A 9,648-nucleotide genomic window follows, 5' to 3' on the forward strand; every position below is an offset into this window, starting at 1 on the left:
TAGTTAACATATGGTGTGAGATTGGCTTCAGAAGTCAAATTTTCTGATTCATTACTTATATATAGCACCCAGTGTTCTACACAACAGTGCCCTCCTTGACACCTGTTACCCATTTAGCCCATCCCCCTGCCTATTTCCCCTCCATCAACCCTCAGTTTGGTCTTTTATGGTTTGCTTCCCTCTCTTTGTTTTTTTTTCCCTTCCTCCGTGTTCATCCATTTTGTTTTTTTTTTAATTCCACATATGAGTGAAGTCATATGGTATTTGTAGTTCTCTGACTATAATTTTGCTTATTTGCTTAGCATAATATTCTCTAGCTCTGTCCACATCCTTGCAAAGGGCAAGTTTTCATTCTTTTTGATGCCTGAATAATATATATATATATATATATATATATATATATATATATATGCATATATATATATATATATATATATATATGCATGCCTGAGTGTGTGTGTGTGTGTGTGTGTATATCCTTTATGCATTCATCAGTTGATAGGAATTTGCACTCTTTCCATAATTTGGCTGTTACTGATGATGCTGTAGAAACATCAGGGCGCATGTGCCCCTTCCAATCAGCATTTTTGTGTCCTTTGGGTTAAATACCTAGTAGTAAAATTGCTGGGTTGTAATGTAGTTCTATTTCTTTTCTTTCTTTCTTTTTTTTTAAGAACATTGATACTATTTTCCAGATTGGGTGCACCAGTTTGCATTGCTGTCTACAGTGTAAGAGGGTTCCCTTTTCTCTGCATTTTTGCAAACCTCTGTTGTTTCCTGTGTTGTTAATTTTAGCCATTCAGACAGGCATGAGGTACTATCTCATTGTGGTTTTAATTTGTATTTCCTTGATCATGAGTGATGTTGAGCATTTTTTCATGTCTGTTGGCCATCTGTATGTCTTCTTTGGCGAAGTGTCTATGCATGTCTTCTGCCCATGACTTAACTGGATTTTTTGGTTTTTTGGGTGTTGAGTTTGATAAGTTCTTTATATTTTTGGATATTAACCCTTTATCAGATATGTCACTTTGACAATATCGTCTCCCATTCTGTAGGCTGCCTTTAAGGTTTGTTGATTGTTTCCTTTGTTGTGCAGGAGCTTTATATCTTGATGGGGTCCCAATAGTTCGTTTTTGCTTTTGTTTCCCTTGCCTCTAGAGACATGTTTGGTAAGAAATTGCTATGGCCAAGATCAAAGAGTTTACTGCCTGTGTTTTCCCCTAGGATTTTGATGGTTTCCTGTGTCACACTTAGGTCTTTCATTCATTTTGAATTTATTTTTGTACATGGTGTGGAAAAAAAAGAAAATCCAAAGCTTTCCTGTTTTTAGCTTCTTGTGGTGTATGCTCATATTTCTGCTCTCTCTCTTTTGTAATATATGCACTTAAGGCAATTAATATTTCACAAGACAAAATATTGCTGTTATAGTTTTATTGTAACTCCTTAAAAATTGTAAACATCCAGTGTGATTATATATCTGGCTCATATGTTAATTAGAAATATGCTAGGGAGATAAAACCATTCAAGGGTTTGCAAATTGTTGGTGAACTGTAGTTGGAGAATGTTCTATAATGGTGGATGTGGTCTACATTTGTGTTTAATATGGCTAGTATGACTGCTGACCCAATATTAAGCTTTTGTTTATGTTTAATTACTTAAAATTAAATTTAAATATTCATGTACATGTGCCCAATTATAAAGGTTGGCTAGTGGTTATTGCAGTGACATCACTGCTCTATATATTTTATATTACTATACATGAAAATGTGAGTGTATATATGTGTATATATGTATATAGTGTATTTTGTGAAACTTTGGAAAATTTTCATATGACGTTAGAAATATGGGTAGTCTATACTAATATATAGATCATGTATTATGTATGTGCATATATGTATTTGTTAATTGTGTAGATTAAGTCTTTCTATAGTATTCCTGGTAAATATGCTTGTTTGATAAGCAGGATGATAGAATTGTTTGAATCTCCATTTATGATTATTTTCTTCCCTTTTGTTTCCAGTCTGTGTTCAACTTGTATTATTAAGTACGTTCAAGTTTTATGAAACATTGCTAATGGTTTGGATACTCAGTCTGTCACCGTGAATTGTGCTTCATCATTTCCAACAAAGGTTTTTGCCTTGTATTTTGACAGAGCAGTTTTCTGGCTTGTGTTGGATGATTTTTTTTTACATTTTTTATACTTTTATTGTTATGTTTGCTTCTGTTGAAGGAATATCTCATTAACAATTTAAAAAACAGTTACTTAAGTATAAATATTCTTGGAATGGAGACGAACATTATCCTATTTATGTTAATATAATTTTTAACTTCTTATATAAGTTTTACTGATACATTTTATCTCTGTGGTAAGTATACACACACACACACACATAATTAATTGTTAAGTATACCATATTTATCAATTCATTTTGATAAACACTATCATTTCTTAGAACTCTACTTTTTCCTGGTTTACTTATTTTTCACAATATATATTTTATTTAACTTTCCTCTGTAAGAAGATATGAATGTAATATGTTTTAAACATCCTTTTACTGTGCCCTACATTTTATAGCATGTATTCTTTGCTCATTAAAGTCTAACAAATTAGTACCTTTACTCATTTTCAAGCAGTGAAAAGACCTAACCACCCTCACTTCTATTTCCTAAAAATGCTGTTTTTGCTTGCTTAAATACAAATACTATATATATATGTATATATATATATATATATAACGTATATATATATAACGTATATATATATAACGTGTGTATATATATATATAAAACGTATATATATATACGTTATCATCAAATGTTTTAAAATGCAAATATCTTTGGTACGTATGATAGAAGTATATAAGTCAGATTATGTTTCTGATGCCTTTCTGCTGCTTCGTTACTGGTGGATAGAATTGCAACAGATTTCTGTACATTGAGTTTGTATTGTGCGACTTCGCTGAATTCATGTATTAGTTCTAGCAATTTTTGGTGGAATCTTTTGGGTTTTCCCCATAGAGTATCATGTCATCTGCAAATAGTGAAAGTTTGACTACTTACTTGAAGGTTTGGATGCCTTTTATTTCTTTTTGTTGTCTGATTACTGAGGCTAAGATTTCCAGTATGATGTTAAGTAGTAATGGTGAGAGTTGAGCTCCCTGTCTTGTTCCTGACCCTAGAGGAATAGTTTTTCTCTTAGTTTTTCTCCATTAAGGATGATTTAACTGTGGGTCTTTTGTATGTAGCCTTTATGGTGTTGAGGTGTGTTCTATCTATCCCTACTTTATTGAGGGTTTTTATCAAGAATGGATGCTGTATTTTGTCAAATGCTTATTTTGCGTCTATTAAGTAGATGATACGGTTCTTATACTTTCCTTTATTAATACAGTGTATCACTTTGGTTGATTTGCAGATATTGAACCACCCTTGTAGTCCCATGTGATCGTGGTGAATAATTATTTTAATGTACTGTTGGATTCAATATGCTGGTGTCTTGTTAAGAATTTTTGAATCTATGTTCATCAGGATTATTAGTCTGGAATTCTCCTTTTTAGTGGTTTTTTTTCTGGTTTTGGCATCAGGGTAATGCTGGCCTCATAGAGTGAGTTTGGAATTTTTCCTTCCAGTTCTATTTTTTGGAGCAGTTTGAGAAGATTGGGTATTAAGTCTTCTTTAAATATCTGGTAGAATTCCCCTGGGAAGCGATCCTGCCCTGGGCTTTTGTTCATTGGGAGATTTTTGATTACTAATTCAACTTTTTTGGTGCTTGTGGGTGTGTTCAAATTTTCTATTTCTTCCTGTTTTATTTTTTATAGTTTATATTTTTCTGGGCACTAGTGGCACCACAATTCCAGAATTCAAGCTATATGACAAAGCTCTATGGTAATAGAAAAAATAAAAGACACAAAGATCAATAGAACAAAATAGATAACCCAAAAGTAAACACACTGTTGTTTGGTCAACTAATCTTTGACAAAGCAGTAAGAATATCCAGTAGAAAAAAAAAACAGTCTTTTCAACAAATGTTGTTAAGAAAATAGGACAACAATGTACAGAAAGAAGAATGAAACCGGACCACTGTCTTACACCATACACACAAATAAGTTCAAAATGGATGAAAGACCTAAAGTTGAGACAGGGAACCGTTAAAATCCTAGAGGAGAACACAGGTAGCAAAGTCTTTGTCCTTGGCCTGCACATCTTCTTTCTAAATATGTCTCCAGAGGCAAGGGAAACAAAAGCAAAACTAAACTATTGGGACCTCATCAACATAAAAACCTCCTTCACAGTGAGGGAAAGTGTAAAACAATTAAAAGGTAACCTACATAGTGGAAGAAGATACTTACAAGTGATATTTCTGGTAAAGGGTTAGTATCCAAAATTTATAAAGAATTTATCAAACTCGACACTCAAAATAAATGATCCAGTTAAGAAATGGGCAGAAGATATGAATAGACATTTTTCTAGAAAAGATATATAGATGGCCCACAGATGCATAAACAGATGCTCAGCATCACTCACCATCAGGGAAATACAAATCAAAACCATGATGAGATATGACCTCACCCCTGTCAGGGTGGCAAAAATGAACAACAGAAGAAACAACAGATGTTGTCAAGTATGCGAAAAAAGGGGAATTCTCTTACACTGTTGGTGGGAATACAAACTGGTGCAGCCACTGTGGGAAACAGTATGGAGACTCCTCAAAAAGTTAAAAATAAAACTGCATGATGACCTAGTAATTGTACTACTATGTATTTACTCAAAGGATACAAACATACTGATTCAAAGGGGCACGTGCACCCTGTGTTTATAGCAGGATTATCAACGATAGCCAAATTATGGAAAGAACCCAAATGTCCATCAACTGATGAATGGATAAAGAAGATGTGGGGTGTGTGTGTGTGTGTGTGTGTGTGTATACATATATTGCTTAGCCATCAAAAGATGTAATCTTGGGGTGCTTGGATGGCTCAGTCGGTTGAAGGTCTGGCTCTTGGTTTCTGCTCGGGTCATGATCTCATGGCTCATGAGTTCATCCCCACATTGGGCTTGTGCTGATAGTATGGAAGCTTCTTGGAATTCCCTCTCTCTCTCTCTCTGTCTGCCCCTTCCCCACTCACGCTCTCTCTCTCTCTCAAATAAATAAATAAACTTTTTTTAAAAAAAGATGTCATCTTGCCATCAGCAATGATGTGGATAGAACTAACGTCTATTATGCTAAGAGAAATAAGTCAGTCAGAGAAAGAGAAATACCCTATGATTTCACTCATATCTGGAATTTAAGAAACAAAACCAAGGGTGAAAAGTGAGAGAGAGAGAGGCAAAGCAAGACACAGAATCTTAACTGTATAGAACAAACTGATGGCTACTAGAGGGCAGGTGGGTGGCAGAATGAGTGTAATAGGTGATGGTGCTTAAGGAGTACACTTGCTGTGATGAGCACTGAGTGTGGTATGGATGTGTTGAATCACTATATTAACTACTTGTAACTAATATTACATTATATGTTAACTGACTGCAATCAACAGAAAAACTTAAAAAAATAAAATAAAGGTTGCTTTCAATATTTAGGGTCTTTTGTAGTTCCATACCAACTTTAAGATAATTTATTCTAGTCCTATGAAAAAATGCTATTGGTGTTTTCATAGGGATTACATTGAATCCATTGGTCTTTTTGTGTAATATGAATATTTGCATAATATTAATTCTACCAGTCTATAAGCATGGCATATCATCTTATTTTTGATTTGTGTCATCTTTGAATTTCTTTTACCAGTGCCTTATAATTTAGAGGATATGAGTTACTTCTCTGGTTAATTCCTTCTTAAATGATTTATTCTTATAAATTCAATTATAAATGAGATTGTTTCTTAATTTCTCTTTCTCATAGTTATTTACTAGTGTATAAGAATGCAGCAGATTTCTGCATATTAATTTGGTATCCTGCAACCTAACTAATTACACTTATTAGTTCTAATGGTATTTTTAGTGGAGTATAGGTTTTTCTATCTAGAGAATAATGTCATTGGAAAATAGTGACAGTTTTGCATTTTCCTTATCAGTTTGGATGCCTTTTTTTTCTTTTTCTTTTCAGATTTCTGTGGCTAGGACCTCCAGCACTGTGTTGAATAAAAGTGGTGAGACTGGAATTCCTTGTCTTGATCCTGATCTGAAAGGAAAAGCTTTTGGCTTTTCACTGTTCAGAAGTTGTTGGTTGTGGGCTGGTAATATATGAACTTTATTGTATGGAGGGACATTCCCTCTCTACACACTTTCTGGGCAGTTATTATTATAACTGAATGTTGAATTTTCTCAAATGCTTTCTCTGCATCTGTTGAGATTACCATGTGAGTTTGATCATTGAGTCAGTTAATGTGATGTGTCAAGTTGGTTAATTTGCGGGTGTTGATCCATCTTTGCGTAAGTGGAATAAAGCCACGTAACCATGGTGTATGATCCTTTTCTTGTATTGTGAAATTCAGTTTGCTAATATTTGAATGATGATTTTCGGATTTTGATCAGGGATATTGGTCTATAATTGTGTGTGTGTGTGTGTGTGTGTGTGCTTTTGTGTGTGCGTGTGTGTGTGTGTGGGTGTGTGTGTATGTTTTGTGTCTTTGTTTGGTTTTGATTTCAGGGTAATGCTATCCATATGGAATGAATTTGGTAATTTTCTATTGTCTTCAGTTTTGAGACTAATTTAAGATGCAGAGGTATTTTGTAGAATTGGGGTGCCTGGGTAGCTCAGTCAGTTGAGACTCTAATTTATGATTTTAGCTCAGGTCATTCCAGTGTCAAGGGATAGAGCCCCACGTTCAGCTCTGCACTGAGCATGGAACCTGCTTGAGATTCTCTATCTCCTGCCCCTCTCCCTATTCATGCTCTCTCTCTCTCTCTCTCTCTCAAGTAAAAATAAATAAAAATAAAATAAAATAAAACTAATTCTTTGTTGTTGTTGTTCTGCTTGCACGATTTCTACTACCTTGTTTCCCAGGTAGTTGATCCTTTCTGCATCACCTAATCTGTTATTGATTCATTCTAGTGTATTTTTAAATTTCCATCATTCTTCTCTCCAGGTCTGATTGGTTCTATTTTATATTTTCCATTTCTTTGTTGACATTCTCACTGTATTCATCTTATCCTTCTCTTGGGTGAACATGTTTATGATCATTACTTTGAACTGGTTATCAGATAGATTGCTTATCTCCATGTTATTTCAATCTTTTTTGGAGATTTTATCTTATTCTTCCATTTGGAACATATTCCCCTATCTCCTCATTTTCCTTGACTGTTTCTTTCTATCTATAGGTAGGATTAGAACAAAGCATTCATTAATGATGCCAAATAATGTAAAATTTACTAATGTCTTCTGAAGTTAGATGCACTTATATCTATTATTCCTGTATTTATAAACATTTATGCTTTTAATTACATAATTTATAATGTCCTTTGTTACATGGAGAAATATGGGTACCCATTTTTGGCTTTTAACTCTAATGATATCTATGCCTATCAGTATAAAAAACACACCCGAAATTACTCAAAATAATATGGATAGTTGAATTTACATTTTATGATATAAAGGTATATATTTAACTGCCTATTTCTAATAATGGCAAACCAAGTGACCTAAGAGAGATGGATAAGTTGGAAGTCAAAAATAGTGAAAATATATTTGAAATATGATGGTAAAGTGAATTTGTTTCCAAGGATTGATTGATTATTTATTTATTTATTTATTAATATGAAATTTACTGTCAAATAGGTTTCCATACAACACCCAGTGCTTATCCCAACAGGTGCCTTCTTCAATGCCCATCACCCACCCTCCTCACCCTCCCACCCACCCCCCCCCCATCAACCCTCAGTTTATTCTCAGTTTTTAAGAGTCTCTTATGGTTTGGCTCCCTCCCTCTCTTTTTTTTTTCCTTCCCCTCCCCCATGGTCTTCTGTTACATTTCTCAGGATCCACATAAGAGTGAAAATGTATGGTATCTGTCTTTCTCTCTATGACTTATTTCACTTAGCATAACACTCTCCAGTTCCGTCCACGTTGCTACAAAAGGCCAGATTTCATTCTTTCTCATTGCCACGTAGTACTCCATTGTGTATATAAACCACATCTTCTTTATCCATTTGTCAGCTGATGGACATTTAGGCTCTTTCCATAATTTGGCTATTGTTGGGAGTGCTGCTCTAAACATTGGGGTACAAGTGCCCCTATGCATCGGCACTCCTGTATCCCTTGGGTAAATTGCTAGCAGTGCTATTGCTGGGTCATAGGGTAGGTCTAGTTTTAATTTTTTGAAGAACCTCCACACTGTTTTCCAGAGTGGCTGCACCAGTTTGCATTCCCACCAACAGTGCAAGAGGGTTCTCATTTCTCCACACCCGAAAAACAATAATCCAGTGAAGAACTGGGCAGAAAACATGAATAGACACTTCTCTAAAGAAGACATCCAGATGACCAACAGGCACATGAAAAGATGCTCAATGTCACTCCTTATCAGGGAAATACAAATCAAAACCACACTGAGATACCACCTCACGCCAGTCAGAGTGGCTGAAATGAACAAATCAGGAAACCATAGATGCTGGAAAGGATTATTTTTTTTAAATAAACATATTTATTTTGGTGAGGGAAGAGGCAGAGATACTGGGAGAGAGATAAAGGAAGAGAAAGAGAGTAACCCAAGCAGTCCCTGTGCTGTCAGTGCAGACTCAATATCATGAACCATGAGATAATGAACTGAGCCAAAATCAAAAGTCAGACACTAAAGTGACTGAGCCACCTAAGTGCCCTTGTAGTTTTATCTCCAACCTTACACCCATTAATTACCAGAAAACAAAATTTTCAGATTAGTAAATTTGGTACAAGGGATTAAGGGTACACAGCCTAGTCCTTCCTGCATTCTCCTTGGCAATGGCTGCCTGCAAAGAATACATTTTCTGCTCTGTTTCAACAATAGTTGGTTTTAAAAAGGCACCATCTTTCTCTGAATTTAGCACTAAATGGGTACTATTTACTTCTGGGATCCAAAATAACAAGTCCATTATGTTAGATACCTGTGGATATTCTCACAAAGGAAGACACAGATAAATTACCAATTTGATCTTTAGAATAAGGGAAAGAACAGTACTTGCAACTTGATTTTGAGACAGCAAACACATATACAGAAAAAAATACTCTAGTGTCCACACATGACGTGTATTGAATTTCTCCCCTTTTTAAAATGCAAATTGCTTTGATGTATATGATCAAAATGGTTGCCAGATAGCATTTCTGATGCATTTCTGATAGCATTTCTGATGCCTGGCTATTTCACTGTGTGAAAGGAAGATGACAGTTATAGGGCTTTGGTTTAGCTGGAAAATGGCCTTTATTGAATATTGGCAAAAGCAAAATATGAAGAGATCACAGACAGCAAGAAGTTCATGCGGTTGGGCTTCATTATAAGGATCTTTACGCATTATATTATTTATTGTTATTTATTGCTCAGAAAAGCCCTGTGAAGTTGCTACAATTAAGATCATAATGTCACAGGTGATGGCACAAAAGCATCAGTTTCTTAAGCCCAAACCACTGAAATCTAGTGACTACTTGTGCCAAGAGGTACTGTTCAAATACTCTTCAAGTAACTATGA

The sequence above is a fragment of the Acinonyx jubatus genome, chromosome B4, assembly GCF_027475565.1.
Source record: "Acinonyx jubatus isolate Ajub_Pintada_27869175 chromosome B4, VMU_Ajub_asm_v1.0, whole genome shotgun sequence".
Taxonomy (NCBI): Eukaryota; Metazoa; Chordata; class Mammalia; order Carnivora; family Felidae; genus Acinonyx; species Acinonyx jubatus.